Source organism: Dicentrarchus labrax, unplaced genomic scaffold (assembly GCF_905237075.1).
Source record: "Dicentrarchus labrax unplaced genomic scaffold, dlabrax2021, whole genome shotgun sequence".
NCBI classification, from domain to species: Eukaryota; Metazoa; Chordata; class Actinopteri; family Moronidae; genus Dicentrarchus; species Dicentrarchus labrax.
In genome coordinates this window covers 5,803,442-5,824,108 of record NW_026136709.1, presented here as the reverse complement: position 1 = coordinate 5,824,108, position 20,667 = coordinate 5,803,442, and the positions used below count along the sequence as shown (strand labels likewise).

At 40.9% G+C, this 20,667-nt stretch overlaps 1 long non-coding RNA gene across 1 annotated transcript in view; it reads right to left on the bottom strand.

Annotated features, from left to right (window-relative positions):
• Positions 1–20,667, bottom strand: part of LOC127369489 (uncharacterized) — a 136,137-nt gene that overhangs the window by 46,172 nt on the left and 69,298 nt on the right. Inside the window, exon 2 of the long non-coding RNA XR_007886081.1 lies at positions 5,254–5,377. This is a non-coding gene — a long non-coding RNA (uncharacterized LOC127369489). The remainder of the gene's footprint in view (positions 1–5,253; positions 5,378–20,667) is intronic.

Sequence of the window (20,667 nt, the reverse complement as noted above, 5' to 3'; positions counted from 1 at the left end):
TTCTTTGTTTCTCATTACTCTCCACCCTCCTCCCGCTTTCTATCATCTGTCTGAATCGTTTGGCATTGCTGTGTGACATCTGGCACTGGCCAGACATTCCCAAGCCGATGACCAATGTCCGCCCGTAACAAGGATATATGGCTCCATTAGCCTGCAGCTGATTATTTAATCATTTCTTAGATGGCTTTAATTGAAATGGTATGATGAATGGTGCAGAGGTTCACTCCCCATGGAGAGGTCTAATTGGGCCTCTGTCCTGGGTGCTTCACCTTGTATCTGTCAACCTCTGGCCACTTCAGTGAGGGAACAGGTAGGACAGAGTCTGCGGTGGTCGGGATGGATGGGCGCATTAAACGTAGGACTTTGATGCCAGAGTTTGCATGCTGAGTACCAGTGTTGGTCAGGTTTAGGCAACAAAAGCACTTTGGTCGAAGCAGCTATACAAGGAACTTTAATTTTGTGTTGATTCTGGCGGCCCCTCTGGTGTTTCTACCGCCTTGTTTTGTTTGATTTTGTGGGAAATCCGACCAAATTCGACCAAGTGGCAGCCTTTTATTTTTTTTGTAGGTCATATAGAGGCATTAGCATTCATTTGAGACTGTTTCACCGTTAAACTCAGCAAAAGATTGTTGTTTCGGTTGATAGTTGATTATGTCAACATGTTGTGTTTAGTGCTGCTGTTTTCAATATTAAATCAAGACCACAACCTTTTTCTAACCTTAACCAAGTACTCTAAGTGCTGAAACAGAACCATAAACAATACTGTAATGCAATAAGTTATTATTAACTAAAAAAATAATAATAATAATTAAGTAACACAAACTCAATTTTGTAAATTATTTTCACAGTATAAATAACAATTACAAAATTAATTCAGCGTTTGCTAAAGTTACTTGATCAAGAACTTACAAAATTGAGTTACAATTATTGAAGTTATCAGTTTCAAATTTATTTTGTGTTCAATTAACTTATCTGGTTTTACGTTGAAGTGCTTTAGTTTTGGATGTTGTATTCCCAGAGCGAATACTGTAAGAAAACAAATATAATGCGTTGTCAGTAAACACTTTGACGATACATTCACAAATGAATATTCTGCCCATAACACATGCCATCAAATCAACATTTGCCTCATTATAATGACAAGAAAACATACTCTGGCTGCAATGTTTTCCTTTAAAAACATACTTGCTGTCTTGAATTAGCAGCATATCAATAATCATTTCTGGGAGAAAGAGTTGTTTCTACCCATTCCGTCTACTTTTCTTTTTCTATGCTACAGTTTTTGAAAAAATGAATATCCACCTCATGCAAGATATCAGATGCAGAAGTTGTTTGGCTAAAAATAGCCAAATGCCAAGAAACAATCAGATATGATGCAGGACTGACATTTATAGCGGTACCAGGATAGCAACGTTGATCTACAGTCATTTACAGGATAGCAACGTTTAAAAGGTAATTGATTGGAGATCCAATAAGATGTCAGAATGATGACGCAGATTTTTTATTCCATGAGGTCTTCAGAGCAATGTACTAACCAACACACACACGGAAAACAACAGACACTATTACTTGTTCTTACTCGTTCATGACCCACATTAGAGTAAAGAATAATTACAGTTTGAGGGCAGAGAGGAGTAATGGCGCACCATGTGTTAGTGATATGACTGTCGTTTTGCCTTACGAGCTCTGCTATTTAGCTCACTAAGATTAGTTAGGTCTATAATCTATTGATCCCGTGGGAACGTTTCTCCATAAGTCTCTCAATGGCTTCCTACTTAAACCCTCATCAAAGGCTGAGGCAATGCGCCCGGCGAGCTGTTTATGTCAATACAGTTAATGTGATGCACTTCACGGCTCCACTCTCAGACACCAATGGCAGCACAAATGAATATATAAATATCCAGCTAGAGACCCAAATAAAAATGAAATAAATAGAAAATAAATTCTTCCCTCCGAGGATGGTAACAGGGAGTGCTCTAGGACAAGATCAGGGAAATGTAAGACAAATCCCAGGGCTGAGCTTCAATTCTCTTGCTGTCATTTCCTGATCCCCATCCCTCCCTTTCTTCTTCTTTTCCCCCCATAAACACATCACCGTCTCACCATTCCGACAGCCTCATCTTTGTTGCCTGTCGTCTCTGTGTCTTCCGTTAATGGTATGGATAACCTATCGTGGCATTGTGCGCCTGTGATCCTAACTGACAGTAAAAAGGATAAATGCCATGAATGAGCACTCCGCTGAGCGTCAGCCATGACCTTTGCCACAGGAAGCTCGCAGCAGTAGGTGCTTGATACACACCACTAAGTGCAACCATCATCAAACACACGCAAACTTGTTTCACGGATGAAAGCGATGAAAATGAGCCAATAGTCTGGTGATGTCATTCTCACAGAGGGAAGAAATCTTAACAGTCAGTCTCTCGTTGTTGGCAGTATATGACATTGAGAGGCAGATTGCAATTTTAGCTACACAAATAGGCTTAACATAGAAAGTAAACAATCTGATTAAAACATTGTATTCAATTTTAATGAGATTTTTTTGTGCTACATGTGGATTTGGAAGGTCTGCTTCCTAATACAGATAATTGTATGGCAAGACTCATAGCAGTCTAGATACAAGGCTTCACAAGTGTGCTGGATGTGTTTTTCAGTCGTCCATTTCACGTCTGCTGATGAACAGGAGGATGAGGGAAAAGTTAATCGACCTCAACAAAGTTTTTCCTAACGGACACCCAAACACACACCCTCCTACCATGCTGCCAACCCACGAGCTAACAGTCAAGTGCAATACATTAATGCATAAGCCCCTGGTTCATCAGAAATATTTAAATGTTTTACAGGAAGGAATTTCTTTACATTTACTAAGAGAGACATAGGAATACAGGGTTTTAACTGTGTGTTTGTGTCTTTAATGACTTGGAGCAGGATACATTTGTAGTTTTCAAATTAATTTCCAGAAACACACACAAAAGGAGAAAGGAACTTGTCGGACTAATTTCTCAGCGGTTAATGGTTTCAATTCTGCGGTTTAACTTTTTTTTAAAATTTGTTGTGGGAGCCAGCTTCCAGTGGTTTCTAAAAGTACATTAGGTCATACATTGGCTTCATTGTACACATTGATTTTATTGTTACTTAACATTAACAAGTTTTAAAAACTGTTCTTTTGTTTTGCCAGTTAAGTTTTACCAGAACAAAAGCTTGTTGTGGAAGTTTCACATGTGGCATTTTAGTCTGCATGTAATTTTGAGTGTGTGTGTGTGTGTGTGTGTGTGTGTGTGTGTGTGTGTGTGTGTGTGTGTGTGATGTTTGGGTGAGATCAGGTTAGAGAGGGAATAAGAAAGAACCCCTGCCAGGGGATTTGGCCGCAGGGTAGTCATGTTGTGGTGAGTTATGACTCGCCACTGGCTTCAGGGGTCATTGTCGAGGAATGAGTAAAAAGACAGAATCCGTGGTGAGCTAAGCCTGAATGGCAGCAGTAGTCTTACCGCTGCCTGGTGAAAAATAAAGCCACTGAACCATGAGCCACAATGTCAGTATGTCCCACAGGCACATGTCAACAAGCGTTTGTGACAGTAACAGAAATATCCCTGATAATGGGATGTCCTTGTTCAAAAACAAACAAAAAGAATAGTTTTCTTTTTTGGTGTTATAGGTCTACTCAGAGTAAATTGTCTGGCTTGTCTGAATCAGGTCTGAAGGCTTGGACAATTTCAAATGTGTGGCCAAGTGGAAAATTTAAGGTAACACAAACCTTTGGCAGTGATATCCTGGCGATCACTATTGTGTTTACTCCATGTAAGCATTGTCAGTGTCTAAGGTTCCTAACCTGACTCACACTGCCAAACACATGCAGGCTTTCAAAATATTTGTAGTTGATAATATGCTTGTTTACTAATCACTGTGGGAATATTCTCCCTGTTCACTGAATGGTAGCAGGTTTCCACAGAACTGACAGTTCACTAAAACCCAGCCCGAATAGAAAATCATAGCTTAGCAACAATAACTATGCATGGCAGGCCTGTCGAGCTGTGGTTTCTCAACATGCTGCAACATGGTGCATGGGGCTCTAATAGTAATACTGTATCTGAATAGTTTGGTGGGTGCTGTCTTTGTTAATCACTTTTTCAAAACCAAAAGAGTAAAAGTGTAAGGGTTTAAACTGTTTATCTGTTAGCATGCCAGGCTAACTAGCTTAATATCTAGAGTTTATTACAGTGGCATTATTTCCAAAGGTAGGGGCCATGTCATTAGCTAATTATAATATCATGTGGTGTTAAAAGTTACTTTTTAAAATAATACCTTTTCAGGACTGAAACAGCGAACTATAACGACCTGTACCCTGCAATACAGGAACCATCCTCCTTTCTTTCCATCTTCTACGGATGATCAGCTGGTGGGGATGCTGACTTTTTGCTTCGGCCTCAGATCATGTATGTAACCACCATGTGCGTATTAAAGACCCCAATACAGGCCTTTGTTTTAAAATGAATCAGCTGAAAACATCAGGAGTCAGGTAAATACAGAGTTCCAAACCAACCTCAGCAGTAGCTTAAAATCAGCTGGTGTTAGCTGTATTTTCATCTGACAAAATCCACAGCTGTTGGCTCGGCCCTGCTTTTGTTTACTTCTCTGTAAATTCGAGGACCCAAAATTACTGCAAATTCTGAGCAGTAAATCAGCTACCATTATCACTGTGAACAGCATAGTGCTTCAGAATGGAAAGCTTGACAGGCAGAGCAACAGTAACTAATGAGGGGGCAGGGCTGAGCCAGTGGTAAATTGTGACCTGCTGGCTGGAAGTGATTCAGTTTCTTGCTCAAGGGCACTTGGGAGAGTTTAAACCAGGTAGTTGTATTCAGTAATGGTCTCCACACCCATCATGCCTCTCTCCTGCCTCAGCTACAAGTTTTCAGCAAAAATAAAAGTCACACTTTTATTGTTTGCTTACTTTTCCTCCTGCAATTATTACTGTGTGTTTATGTTAATCGTAAAATAATTTATTTTACGACGTAGTCTTCTGATGTGATGAAAGAACGTATAATCACAGCCAATTTGATACCTTGAAAAGTACACATTCCACGCCTGCCTTAGTCAAACTGAAGTCATAACCAATCTGAGATAACACATTCCTGTTAATGCATAGAACAATGGACAGCCTGGTCTTATCATAAGGAATACATAATGAGAATTAGAAAGTGAAATTAGATTGCCTCTGTAGCCACGTTATCAATACTGATTTCAGAATATACATACCATATCTTAGGATATTTGGCTCACGCTGTACTCGAGTGACACTTGAGCTGTTAGGGTTGATTTAGTCCAATTTAGTTTGAATCTGCACGGCACACATTGGCGAACTCATTCTGCCACAGCAATGCTATAGGGAAAACACATAAAATACTTTCAATGTCAAGTCAAAGCTAAACAATGAACATAATACTCTATACACAGCTGCACTGACCTACATGGTAATCTCAGTGCAAACACAATAATGATTACATTGTGATAAGCATCCTAGTGGACACATTAGGCAGTGTTGTTATTTTAGCGGATAGGAGTTTACGGCCCATTTATCAGCATGTTTGGTGTCTCTAGGTTATCTCGGACGGAGAAAATGGCTCAATGGAGCCAGAAAACGATATCATTAATTGGGTTTGCTGTTCTTGGGAGTTAGATAATCAAAAGAGTGAGGAGGACCCAGGTTCTGCTTGCATTGTGAGACCCTCGCCATCGATTTTCCTCTTGTTGTTGGTGGGTTTTTTTTTGCTTTTGTTGTGAATTTGCTTCAGGAGCAGATTTTTGTTTTCATTTCCTGGCTGCAGAAAGGTGGTGTCTACTGACAAACCTGTAATTAATCTGGCTAATCAATGGCTGATGCCTTGGGCGCGTGCAAAGAGTCAGCTCTTTCAGAATCACCTGTTGTCTTTGCTCATTTTCTTTGTGTTTTTCGAGTGTGTGAGCATTTCTAGCCACGACAAAAACCTGAGTGTGTGTAATTTTGTGGGCCTGATACAAGATGTGTGTGTGTGTGTGTGTGTGTGTGTGTGTGTGTGTGTGTGTGTGTGTGTGTGTGTGTGTGTGTGTGTGTTCAGGCATATTGAGATAAGAGGAGCAGAGAGTTTGTTGAAATTCAAATATGTGAAACTCATTTTCCAAAAATCACACACTTTGATACCAATTCCTGTCGAGGCCTGACGATGAAGGTATTTCTGAGCTCTGTGATAAAACTTTTTATGTATCAAAGCCGTTACTATGGCGACACTCCATTACTCTTGCTTTGCATAAATGAATCAGGATAAATTAGAAATCCAATTTGTATTGTTTGCCATGCTCAGAATAGATTACAAATGTATCAGCCAGCTGATGCTAATTCAGTTGGCAGCCTGTGTTGTTCTGATGAGAAAGGAGAGGAGTGAGGGGGCGGTATTGGTAGTATATGCAGTGTTGTTTGTCATCATCTTTATTTACCTCGCAGCCACTCCACAGGCTGCAGGCATATGGCTTATGATAATTAGAGTCCGTATCAGGTCTCTCTCTCACCCTGAGTCATTCCCACATTGTCTGTGATCCAGCGCTCCCCTTTATTCACTTCACTTTCAGTGTGCACTTCCAAATCAGATACTAGTTAGATCATTCAAATTAGCATATAGCCCAAAGGTGAAAAATTTGTTTCTTTTCTTTGCCTGTTCTTATTTTTCTTCCAACTCCACAGAGAGGATGCACAGGGAGGAAGTGTTGTGGATGTACTGTTTGTAATGTTAATTTTATATCCCAGTGGAATCTGATACAGCAGTTTGATTGTTATTCCTCTCTACATCAAGGACTCACAGCAAGTGCACTGATGTACAGAGAAAACTCACTATATGTTGCATGGTTTTCTGGGTAAAACATGTTTACCTTCAACATGCACTCACATGACAGAATTATACATGGGGGGTCTAGTTGTTTACAGTAGCCCATTCATTCTCACACAAGGGAAAAACCTCAGCAGGCGTCTTTAACTGGGATTCCATTAACAAGGCATCTCTAATCAGTGGCTACAATTCAAGCACATTTCTGCCGACTAAAAATCTCTCCTTTCAGTGGGCTGCTGGTAAAAAGAACCCTGCTTTTTGGGGAGAGGCACCTCCATCTCATAAAGCCCTGTGTGGTCCAAGGTCTCTGAGAGGAACCAAACAAATGCCAGGTTGGTTAATGGAATTCCCACACTATGAACAGCAAAGAACAGGGTAGCAGTGGGGCTGCAGAATAGTTTAGTTTTTGGGCACCCCTCATTAGAACTGCAAAGCATTTGTAACTCCTTTTTCTGTTTTAGGGTCAAAGGTCACAACTAGTGTGTGGTTTGAAGGCTATTATGGCTAATCCACACTTTCTTACCAAGTTTTTCCTTTACCATGAACATTGGCACTGTAGTTTATTTTAAGCCAATTCCACATACATTTTCCTGCTGCTCACCAGAGCACCACATGCACTTTTGAAAAGAGTCCCCAGCAATGTTTGCTAAAAACGGCAGTGCCCAGCCTATCCAGGGTTTTTATTTTGTTTTTTTATTTATGTATAGTTTCTGAGCTTTTATTGCCTTAAATTGATAGTGATGGCTGAAGATTGGGATGACACGCAGCAAAGGGCCGCAGGTCGGGTACTAACCCATGGCCACGGCAGCAAGGACTCAGCCCTAGGCAAGTGGGGCGCCAGCTGCTCCACCAGATGAGTCCCAGGATGCCCCTAGTTGTTGGCAGTTTTTAAAGATTTGGGTTTTTCAGGAGAAACCAGTTAAGCTAGTCTAGGCTATATACCATCCGACTATCGCCTCTTGAGGTACAAAGTGGCATTTTTAGACAGGACGGACAGAAGCTTGCTGGTTAGCAAGACCTATTTCTTGAAAGATGTGATGTTGACCGTGTGTTTTATCTATGCTATTGAATGATGAATTGTCAAATAAGAAATTGGAGGCAATTTTTCAGATTTTCACCACTCCTGCTAGAACTCTTCCCTGCCTTTTGTAGACCAAAATATCTTCCTTGTATTGTCATTATTTAGCCTGTGCTGGTTTCTATATGCAAAGTGCCACTGAGAACTGGCATTAATATTTCATAAGCCACCCTTTTCACTGCAGGTAGACATCTGCACTGTGCAGCAATGAAGCTACCAGGGTAAATGACTGTTGTGTGGTTTTAAACAAAATATAGAAACAACCCTCTTATTCGCACAGCCAGCCATGAGCAATTGCCAGCACTTGTTTGGAGTTTTATATCTTCTTTTTTTTTTTTTTTTTTTTTGAAACTGTAAACCTTCTGCAGACCATAAAAACTGATCCTGAAATTACAAGGTTTCAAATCACTCTGACTGGAAAGAACACTTTACAGCCACATTGTCCCAAGGCCAAAGCTCCTTCAGTGCGTCAAACAACAGGTCCTCTCTCAGCACTGCTTGCCTGGTGGGCCAGAAAAACCACAGAGGAGATGTTAGGACCTGCTATCAGAGCAACGTGTGCCCTGTGGTCTGCTGTCTGATCACATAAAAACGTCAGGGAAGCCGTAGATGAGCCTTTGGACACTTGCCAGACTGAGGCAGAAAGCAGTATTTTCCTTGGTTTAGCTCATAACCCATTGACCTCTGAGGTTTCCTTCCTTTTATTTGTTAGTCTCTTGGTCTATGTCCCTGTCATTTTCTCTCATTCTCTATTTGCTTCTCTCACCTTTTTTTTTTTTCTCCCAATATATGTTACCTGGTTAGTCTTTCTACTGTAGACATTAGGGTTTTCATATCAACTAATGCAACCAAGGCTGGCAATAACATGTTCACTTGCTCTTTTCATAGATGTCTAGAATGGTTATTTTTAGATAAGACACGATTTGCCACATGACTTGGCAAACGAGTTTCGCCGGGATTGAATTAGGACTTGGAATTGCTCGCTAATTGGAAATTACGAAACCCAGTACAAGTGTTGGCTCCAGAAGCCTGTCTGAGCATGTGTCACTCTGCTCAAGTGGGATTTCATAAGCATTGTATCTGGGTTTTTCATTTTTGATTCTATATGAGCGGAGCAGCCGGGCATTTTCATAATGGAATGGAATTTAAACTGAACCACATATGAAAACAATTCAGTGTGCCACACATACAGAAAGTTATGAAAATGACATGGAATTGTAGTCTAATGATATTTCCAGAATATTTCCAGAGTCAAACTGTTTCCTGTCTTTAGTCTACTTTAGTTACACTAAAGCAATCTGAATGCACCTTGACAAAAGTAACATTTTAATTTAACCAGAGCAGCTGCAAAAATGAGGACAAACTAGAAACAGTTGGTAGTAGAGCAATTATAAGAAAACATACCGTATAATGCCAGCATGACTAATCAAAACCAGTGTTGTATTCACCGAACAGCAGCAGGTATGGTTTCAGAAATCTTGGCTGGCCTCACGACAATACGCTTCACATTCAGGTCCCACTTGTCTTAGTGAATATCAGTTCTCTTTGGGACTTCCAGCATTAGCTAAGTTGAAGAGTATGTTTTAAGTGAATTTCCAATCATGGACTGGGATGTCTCAGGTTAGAGTGTGAATAAGCTTCAGAGAGGCACAACTATTGTGTAAAAACACCACCTTTTGTGCGGTAGTTATGAAGGAAGTGCTTGCATTTCAAAGACAATTTTAAAGTCTGTATGATTTATACAAGCACTGCAGCCTCCTTGCTCCCTTAACCACATCACTCTGTTTTCCTCCCACTCCCTAATGACATTTTTCTGAGGAGAAAAAAAAATGTCCAGCGTTAATCTCTGTGCCATATGGGTGGACTGATAGATGCTGCGATGCTAAGTGGCTTGCTCAAACCGTGCTGGCACAAAATAATTATAATTTATGAGGCCAAACCTTCCGATTCATCACAGAGCGTGCCTTTTGAGGCAGCCACGACACATCATTATGGGATATCGCCTTTCCCTCTCATTGGCCTCTTAATCCAATAGAAGGGTGGTTTTAGCCAAACCTACCTCTATACATGCTATTGTCTTTGGCAATGCTGTTTAGTAATGGCTTTGACCTGCCATCCGCAGCCGTCAGGATGTCGACTGAGGGACTACTAATGAAGGTTTATGTGACATGGTGAAGACGTCAGTCAGACGCCATTAGGACATCCTTATGGCACCATTGATATAGCTTAGTGGGGGAGAGCTTCCTGTGCAGTTAAGACTTACTGTAAGTATATTTGAGCAGGCATCATATGAACATTTCACAGTGCTCTAGTGGAATATTGGTTAATCATGTCTTTACACTGTGTCTTTCAGGTGAATATTTTTGTGACTTTCAAGCCACAGAACCCTCTAATACCAAATTAGTTCCCATTTTTCTCACTGCTTCATTTAAAAAAAGAGATTCTCAGCCAATTTGCAGCTAAATCAGTTCCAATTTAAAAAGTAACCATTAGTTCAAAAGCCATAAAATTAGATGGCCAATATTTCATCCTGCACTCTATTTGTCACAACAAAGTGTAACAATGGTCTCGAGAGGAATCACATTTCATTTGAAACTTTTCTTTAGTTTTGTCCTGTTTGACAAATAAACTTTGATCATTTTTATCTTTGTCTAATAGGACAACAATTAGCATGAAACTAAAGTGACTGAATCCACTAGCTGATTGGTGCAGGATGCAACCCAAATGCTGCTAAACACTAGAATAAGAACATTGTTTTGTAATTTGTTTTTTGGCCTCAGAATTACATTGTTGCTCCAAACACAGCAATGTGGCCAAACCGTAGGGCCAGAAATATCTACAGCTGGAAAAGTATTTATTAAGTCATTGGTACTGATCAACAATCAGACCCTGCCAGTAAAAATGTTATTATTGATGCTTAAATATTTGCACACTGTTAAACGTAGTTGTACTCCAAAAAGTTTTGACCTAGATGTCTCCATGGTAAGGCTATAGTTACTACTGAAGCGTTTGGTGATACACTCCAGCCAGGATTCCAAGTCAACTGAATATAGCATGACAAGCAGAGGGTGTGTCAACACACTGTATTTAAAAATCACTGTAGCGTGCCAGCGACTGTCACCTATGAAGAGTGCGGGTGCTCTGAAGTGTTGGAGGACAGAATCTGCACTTGTTTGCCACTCCAACTAGCTTCCAAGCAGGTGCCCAGACAGAAATAGCATCAGTTGGCAGGATATGTATGTCATGTACCAACCTGCTAACCTCCTAACCCAGCAGGTTGATGCCAGGGGAGTTCCAAAGCCTTCCCAGACTCCACCTCTGTGTGACCTCCGTCTTCTGTCATTCGTCCAAAAAAATCTGAGAGGCTCGAGTCTATTCACATAGAAGGAAGGTTCACGTAGAAGTCTTTGATTTTTGCAGGTTTTACTTTCTCCCTTTTCCTTGTTGCACATTGGAACTGCTGCAGTGTCTAAATCCCAAATTCCAGGGCCTGAGCTTGTCTTTGGATAGCGGCTGGAGTCAAAACTCAAACACCATTATGCTGTGTTTGGAAACCCCAGTAAGCTTCAGATAGCACAGTTGGTGCAGACACGGTCTCAGTATTAAATTTCATCTAAAATTGTGTAAATCTTTGAATTTTTGAAACCAGTTGTCCTTTGTAGGGTGCTGGATTCACATTAGTCACAGCAGCACAGGAGCATGTATATGTCCCCCTGACACTGGGTTGAAACCTTATTATCTCAACCTCTGGTCATGTGTAATATATGGAAAACATGCAGCCAAGGCAAAAAAAAAAAAAAGTGCAGAGCTGGGACATCAGCATGAAAAAAGCGCTGGATCGCAACCATTCGTGTGTGTCCAATTCTGGGTCCCCTCTCAGCTTGATTATGTGCAAAGCTCACTTTCATATTGAAATCAGACTTCATTTTAGGCGGGGGGCAGGGTGCAGGGGCCCTGTCACCAACTCAGTGTGTTTGTGGAAAGGGCAATTGCATCAGTTTGATTGAAGAGCTGTTGAGAATGCTGAAGGCTTCAGCATTCAGTGTGCAGGCCGGTTTTACGCATCAGTACTCCTTGTATTGCTTCCCCCCACCGTGTTTTAGCACTGATTACATGTTCCCCCCCAAATGTCAGAAAAAGGATGAACCCAGACACCCGCGGCCGGGCCGTCCTCCATTTTGGCTCTGAGTTGATGTGCTAGGGCTAATCTTCTTGAAGGACAGAAGGGTCAGTGGAGATGAACCGTGAATCGCCTCCGCCCCGTCCCACAGTGCCGCATGAAATAGGGCCTCTCCTTTTGGCATGGCGGCTATATTTCCATGTTAGGGAGCACCTGTCTCCGTGGTGCATTTATGAGGCGCTGCACAGCTGTTTCCGAGGTTCCAACACACACACGTTTTCTATATGATTCATGCTTCTCCCCTCACATCCTCTCACCCCCTTCAGTCTTCTTTCCATTACCAGCATTGCTACCTTAACCTTTTAAATGGAATCAAACACTTACTAACCTCTTTCACCAATAAACCATGATATAGATCTCACTCTCTGTGCTCTCTGTCTTTCTCCCCGTTCTGCCAGACGGGACATTCTCAACCTGCTGTAACTGAGTGAGCGGAGTCACGTTCACATGTAGGACATGACAGAGGCGAGAGGTGGAACTTTGGTTCGTGTATGGTCTTGACATAGTCTACGACACCCAGAAACTGGGGAGGACAAGGATAATTTTCTCCTCAGGTTGGTGACATTATGATCTTTTCAACATGGATACTTTCATACTCTCATCCAGGGGAGGAGAGGGGGGATATTGAATATTAAAACTATTAAGGTAAAGCACATGCTAGAGTCGTGACACCACAAAATTGCACATTTTGACTGCTAAGAGGAGAACGGTGGCAAGAAAGAACATAAAGGGCATGATAAAAGTGCTTACAAAGGTTGAAGAGAGTGATTGTTAGAAGTACGGGAGCTTTGTAATTTCTTCCTGACTCTGTTATCCAGCCTATTGTGCAGTCAGCATAGGCCTTTTTAGAAAAATAGTCATTAAAGCAAAATTGCTCAAAGCTCTCAAGCATTCAGGCTGGTGCATATTCGTAGTTATTATTCTATAAATTCCACATTTCAGCTTCTGAATGTTAAAGGCCTACATGGAATTGGTCATGGTAATGTCTGCTATCAAACCTTAGAAAAGATTAATATAGTTGTTAAAAAAGAACCATTTTCAGTGTCTTACTGTTCTTATTGGGTTAGACTGGATTGTTAATAATGAAAACAAAGGATGTAACTAAAAGAACAACATGCACTTTGGCTTTACCTTTGAGAAATGTATGCCTGGCCCAATTATAGAGGCTGTCCAAGCTCGGGCTAATCTCCACCCCCTCCATCTCAACCCCTAGCTCTTCTCTCTCAGTTGTTTGAAGCTAATAGAAATTAGTTACCTTGGTAATATGGGGCCCATCCTGCTTCGGTACAGGCCGTAGCCAAATTTAGACAGATTGCATTTATGGAGAGACCGCTCTTAACCCAGAAGTAACATTGGTTATGATTTGAACTCCTTTATTTCATGGTTATTTCCATTTTACCCAGTGGTCCCTGTTTACTTCCTCCATCCTTTTCCATCTACTTGTAGGTACCTTTTCAGGGTTATATTAATGGGGTTCTGTTGTTATGGCTGCATGGTTTGCGCCGTCTCATCTTGGGAATAGGCCTCATCAGAGATTTGATGAGAACATACTAATAGGACAGATGTTTGGAGGGAAAATCAATAGAGCTTAGCTATTAGGGAGTAGAGGGATAAAAGGACACTCAATGCCTGAAATAGCATGAGTGCGTGGAAACAGGCAACTCTTGTGTATGATTAGCTGCACACTGTTCTGAAAAACATTTTTTCTCCAAAAAATAATTTTTAAATTTTTCACTCCAGCAGCTAATCTAATGCAGCGGTAACATCAGTGCTGTACTTGTTCAACTTTTATCCCAAAAACTGTTTCAGACACCAAGAATGTCTGCCTTCATTCTTTACAGAAGTTTACAGAGTTTGGTTTCAAAATATATATATAAATTAATCTGATGTCAAGTTGGGTTTCTGTGAAAAAAAACATTTCAGTCAAATAAAATTTTCAGATTTTGCATCAGCGTGTGTGCACAGGCTCTCTGTAACAGAGTGTGCAGTGAAGGCCAAATCAGACAGCGTGAATCAACAGGTGCCTTTGCCTGATTCATAACCAGACAACAGCATAGAAAATGTGAAAGGATACTGCTTAAGATTTCCTGTTTGGGCTTAGCAAGCGGTAATCTTTTGGAACCAGATTCAGACACGAAAAGAAAAGCCAGGAAAGTAAAAGAACCAAGAGAGAAAGAGAGATTATAACATTACTGCATGTTATAATCACAGCATTTACCTTTCTCTAGCAACGCATTCCAAACTTAACAGTCACACAAATATGCCCAATGTAGACATGCTACTCTAACCTTTCTGAAAGTACTCAGCTGGCCTTTTAAGAAAAGCTCATGTGCTCAATTACAACCCTTGGAATTAGGGACAAATTGAATTATCCCAGGGTGCCATCGAGGAAGAGAGTTTTGGGAACCCTTTTAAGGCCACGTTGAGTAAAAAACATCCCTCGCCATCCATAATTACGCTGTGCCTGGGGAGCTCAAATGGACTGACTGAGTGAACTGGGATGTAAAATAATTGTCCTAATTTGAACTTTAATGTTTGTTGTTGCATTGGATGGTGTTAGTACTGCAGTGGATTTTGATTTTAAGCTTTTAGTTTCGGTAGAACATATGGATTCCTTTACAGCACAAAACTTGTTTAACAGGTTTCTTTCCATATGCCATCTCACCCATGAACAGTTAAAATTGCCATCAATAAAATTTCTGAGAAATATCTGCAATGCAACCTCATCATTTATATTACAGTGTAATATACAGTAAGTGCAATAAAATGCAGGATTTATTCCTGCATTCTGATCTGTACAGTTTGTTGTCCAGTTCTTGCTTGTATATAACAGCTATATGTTCAAGGTTGCTCATATTTGTTTAGCTGTATGTAACTCTCTCCTGTCTGTCTTCACTATGTATTGAGAGCTCCTGGGAACTACAGTCAAAGAACTTGTATGTGTCATCATACTTCTGATTCTGCAAATGAAAAGGAGTCTACATGAAGCAACGCATGGTATGGTTGCAGTTTAAAGGCTGAGCATCAACAGTAAGCATGAATGGCAAAAAGTCTCAAAAATAAATGGGGCAGAATGTCAGTGCCTTCCAGAATTACTTATTTGACCAAAAAAACAACCAAATATGTTGTTTGTGATTGCATTGCAAATGGCCCCAAAATGTGGTTTATGATCTGACAATACAATTTTTTCAGTGCTTCCAAAACTGTTTAAGACTGTATACTGTACAGTTTTTGTAAGATTTAATTACAAAAACTGCTTGGTTAAGGTCAGGAAAAGATTGTGGTTATTTAGAGTTAGGGAACTATCATGGTCAAGGTTTTGAAAAAAAAAAAACTTTTTAGTAAGGCACAAGACAGTAACAGCAGGCTTGATCCCCCATGACTGTCCTTGTTACTTGAACATTTTCTGTTCTGCCTCTCCTATGCTTAAGGTGTGATTTGGGCAACTGAAACTACTTGCTGAAAGTTTAAAGAACGATGGACAATTGGGAGGAAACATAAACTGCAGTCTCTGGCAAAGGCACTTTACACCAAATCATCTGCCCCAACCATCTACATAAGACTTTTTGGAGCAGTGTAGCAACATTAATGTATACATTTGCAGCTAAACCTTGTGTAAATATAATTTCAGTGAACAACTAATACTATTGTTTTCTTATGAGGACAGTTCAACTGATACAGGATTCAATTTGTTGTCCAGAAAATGTGACTGAAACAGTAACAGCAATGACCACTACCTGACACATCCTTGCGGAAACCAGGACTTAAACCCATATCTGACTGGCTGACCATAAACCGTCCAGCTCACTACAACATTACCAGCCCTGACCAAACCTGTCATCTCACAAAAACCACCAGCACAAATCTGCCACAAGCTTCTCTCATTTCACCTTTTATAACCTCACCAACTGCTACTTGATTCATACATTATTTTCTTCTGCAACAGAGTGGATTAGTTACTGCGTCCACATCAGAACAAAAGAATAACTCTTACTCCTCACTTACTCGGTGGGAAGCTTCCTTTTTTAACCTCAGTGTACCGAATGTGACGTCTAATTCTATGAATTTTGTCGCAGTGATTGGAGTTAGCTCATTTAAAGTCACTTGTGGGCTGGACAAGCAGTTTCTATGGTTTTGTTGAAGTGTACCTTTTGATTAGAAGCCCAAGAGCAAGCGCAATTCAAAGTCCTCTCTGCAAATTTGAACAAAATTAATTTACTGAAATTATGCTAAAAATGAATAAGACACTCAAGTCATGTCCTCTCTTTCTTCTTGTATGGAGGTAATTTTGTCAGTTGGAAATTCTTAAAATTATGCTCAGGACTAAATGAAGTGTGAGGTGGTGAGCAAGGATATATCAAAAAGTACATCAGCTTATTCTGTCATCTTTTCATAAAGTCAGGGACAATGCTAGTTGGCCCTTGGTCTCATTGCCACTCCTAGTTCTCTTCTTTCAAAGAGTCATTTTGTTTTTTTAAATTTCGCAAACACATTTGGTGATTAATTTTTTGGGGGGTTTTATCAAGTTAGAGTTTTTAACATTCTGATGTCAAGGTTTGAATGCTTTAGCAAGCGATGTCTCTTCGGGAAGTCAAAACTAAAAAAAACAGTTACTTCACCAATACTGCCTTAATACTATTCAAATATGCAACTGAAGCATATTTCTCTACCTCTAAAAAGAACTTAGATGGCTGTGTAACTATTGCAATGTTTTGCTTTCAAAGCTGTTCTATTTTTCCTGAATGAAAATGTACTGATTACTGCCATGCATTAAAATCCATCTAAAATGGACTAAATGCATCGATTGAAGGCCCGTAATTGCATATTGTTACACCTGCTGCAAATAATCAGTACACACAATTCCATCTTTCTCTTTTCTTCTACCATATAGTACTGCCTTTTCCCTTTGTTCAGCTCCATCTCTCACATCCTGCGCGATCATGGACCTTGGATATCCAGTCACCATTTAGACTCCCGCCCATCCCCCCAAACCCTTTGATAATACCAGCTAGCACTAGTAACATCTCGTAACATACTCGGTCATTAACATTTTCCATTCAGAGTGCCTGTCAGAGCCTATTAGACTTGTGTCAGAAGACCTGAGAGCATCGGGGGAAGGTACCTGGTGTCTGGTGTCAAACCTGTCAACTCAAACCAACCCCCCAATCCGCTTCCGATCTTAATAAATGCAGACAACCTGAGCTTCGAGTGCCCAGATCAATGGAGCATGGCAAGGTCAACATGAAGACAGCTACTTCCAGTTACAAACTGGAGGAAGTGGTTTATGAGAGACTGGGTGAGGGGTGGAGGAGGAGAGGGTGCTAACAGACTCCACTTTCACGTATTACCACCTTGATGTACAGGGTCGTAGTGCAGTAATATGATGAGGTCGGTCAAGTAGTGCGTTATTCAAACAATAGAGTTCCAAGGTTGCTTTCAAGTTGGCCAATTCCTGTCTATATGGCAGGCTTTGATATTGATTTTTCCAACAATATTCTTTAAAAAGGGTGCTAATTTTGAAAGGGTAAGACACATCATATAGGGTTTAACTATTCTCCAGGTTGCCAAATGTTTGAGGAAGAGAATACAAAGGCAAACAGTAAATGTATTACCCGAAATGTAAATAGAGGAGAAAATGCCCGTCACAATTTCCCAAAGCCCATGTTAATGTCATCATATTTCTTGTTTTGTACAATCAACAGTCGAAAACTTAAATAATGGAGCGAAGCCTGTGTGCTAGTTCAGGCAGTCAACTCGAGCTGCGCTGATATACTCACATGTCTCACTCCATAATCACTAACAAAGCAAGCTTCCAATCTGGCGGTCTATTTAAACTGCACAATTTCCCAGCTCTCCCTCTGCTCTGTCAATGCCCCTGTTGCATCCGTATTGCTGCTGCTGCTCTGTAAGCCCCACCACCACCCCGGCATCCACCTGTAGGCTCCGACTGGGGGTTAAGGTATTTGCGCATCACTCCCCAATATCTCTATGTAAACATATCTGCGGGGCTGTAGTAAACAGATCAAACATGAGTTGGCAGACTGAACCTTTGTTGTAGTGCACAGTTTTCATATTCATTTTCAAACTTTTTTGTGCACTCACTTTCAGTTTTATCTCCAACTAAAGTGTTCCCCAAACTCAGCAGTTACTTCAGTCAGTACAGTGTCATCATAAAGGTTAGAGATTATAAGATTACAAAACATTTGACTTGATAATAAATAAAACAGTAATTTACTTTAAATATGTAAATTTAAAACAAATATACAACTAATTTGCAACTAATACATGCAATGCTAAATTTGGGACATGTTCCACAATGTGTCAAGCTATGTGCAACTTGTATAGTTTGCATGTATGCAGATGTAGGAACAGGGAATGCACTACCACTCCATCTCTGTCTCTGTCTGCGGAGGCATTTTTCATGGGCAAGGTCTCAACTGTCATTTACTGTCAGAGGTGGTGAAAGGCAGTTGGACACTCTCTTCTTTGGCTGCAGTCTCTTTGTCTCTCCCCTGAATATTCTGGGATATGCACTGTGATACTGCAGAGCACACTGCCCCGAGGCAACAGCATTATCATTCTTTCTTGCACCGGCATGCGTCCTGAATATGCAAAAAGAGAACGGTCTCTGTAGCAATGGAAGTCTGTGTAGTCATTTGTCAGCTACATATGGAAACTTGATGGAAAAACATACAATGGCACACTGGAACATCTCATCATTTCAGCTTTCCCGCTGCAAAAAAAACCCCACCACAATACAAGCAGCATTGTGCGCCCTGACAAAAGATGAAAGGCGTTTCTTTGCGCTCTGAGGAGGCACACAAGGCAGTGGTATCAATAGCACGCTATAATAGGCAGCGCTCTATTTCCGCACTGTTTAGACACCTCAAGTCACTCATGCAAATTGGCAATCGCCACAGTCAATGCTTTCACACAGGGGAAGGGTGCATCTGTTTACCCATGCAGGTTTATTTGTCAAACATGATGATCTATTTTTCAAAGGGAGTCAAATGGAAGGGTTTGTAAAATGTTTGTGTGCAGGCTGATTTGAAGTGAAATGGGTTTCCTTGGATAGTCAGTGGGATTGCTTTGATGCCTGACATGTTATTGTGCTGCACGTTATTGTATGTAGGTTACAAAAAGCTGTTCCAGAGGCTCAATCCGACAAGTGAATATATCACCCATATGGATTCCGGGGTGTCGGGTATGGAGGCGGCCTTACAGCTTACATGCACATCATGAGACGTGTGACAGTGATTTTTGTTCATAAATTAACAGTAGAAGTTCAGAGACAAATTATTTATCAGTATGAAGACACGCTGCAAAACTAGGACTTTGCATCCCATGACTATGGCTGTCAACACAGCATTTTAATATGCATGGCATCTCATGAACTCATCCGGTGTCAGAACTGTTGTTTGAATTCAAGACTTCTCTACTTTTGTTTATTTGGGACTTTCAATCTGCACAAATGAAGACTGGGGGGAGCAAGGGGAGGGTTGGGGAGGAAAAAATAACAAATGAGAACAAGCGAGACGGCGAGAGATAAAGACTGAGGGACAGAGAGATGATAAACACGCGGAGTGTGTATGCGGCGACTGTGAGATGACCGTGGGAATGGCAGCTGTGGCAGCAGAATAAATTTGAATGCTGATCTTGGTTAATAAATAACTTTGTGAACCAGAGCACCTGGCCCAGTCTCCAGCGCAATCCAGTGTCATGGCGGGCCTTTGCTGATTATTCACTAACCTTCCCGTCAAATGAATAGGTCTCCCGCTTCTACACTTTGCCTCTTCTGCTCGTCTGCTGTGGGTGAAACGCAACACGCTGCCACTGGTGGTGGGAAGAGATGGAAGCATTAATATTCTATGGACAAACAGAGGCCAGGGCTAATTGAAAGATCCCATTCTAACTGAATTCACAGCGCCATGTCTTGAGGGATACAGAATGGTCTCAGACTAAAAGGAAATATGGTAGATAACAAGAGTACAAAGCTAAATGAAAGAAAGTACGCAGAAACAAAATGAGATTTGCTTCAGAGCTGGACTGAAAGCATGTTTTAGTGGCAGGAAGTTAACAAAAGCATTGAGCCACATTGTTCTGGCCCTGATTCAGAGGGACCCCAGATGATATGATGACTCGTCATAGGCTCCTGGAGGCATAATGCCGTGCTTACAAATGTGGGTTAGACATTAACTATGTAAATACCCCCCCTAGCTCACAATTAAACATCCCACTCCCCAGTCGTAGTCTGTCCTTTTTTCCCGATCCTACGTTGACTCCACCTAATCTCTGTTTGATTTTCTCTATCTTCTCTCCTTTGACAATATTCCCAGTATGCCCCATCACTGTCCCTGGGCTGTGACTCCTGCTCTCAGGGTAAACTGTGCCCCCGCTGGGAAGGATAAAGACCAGAGGCCTTCCTATCATTAAACTCATTTCCTAAAACAACAGGGCGCACTAATGAGAAATTCTAATTAATATTCTAATTATTTTTATAATTGCCTCTGCCAAGTGATTATGTGCAGGGCCAATCCTTAATTCTGCCTCAGCTA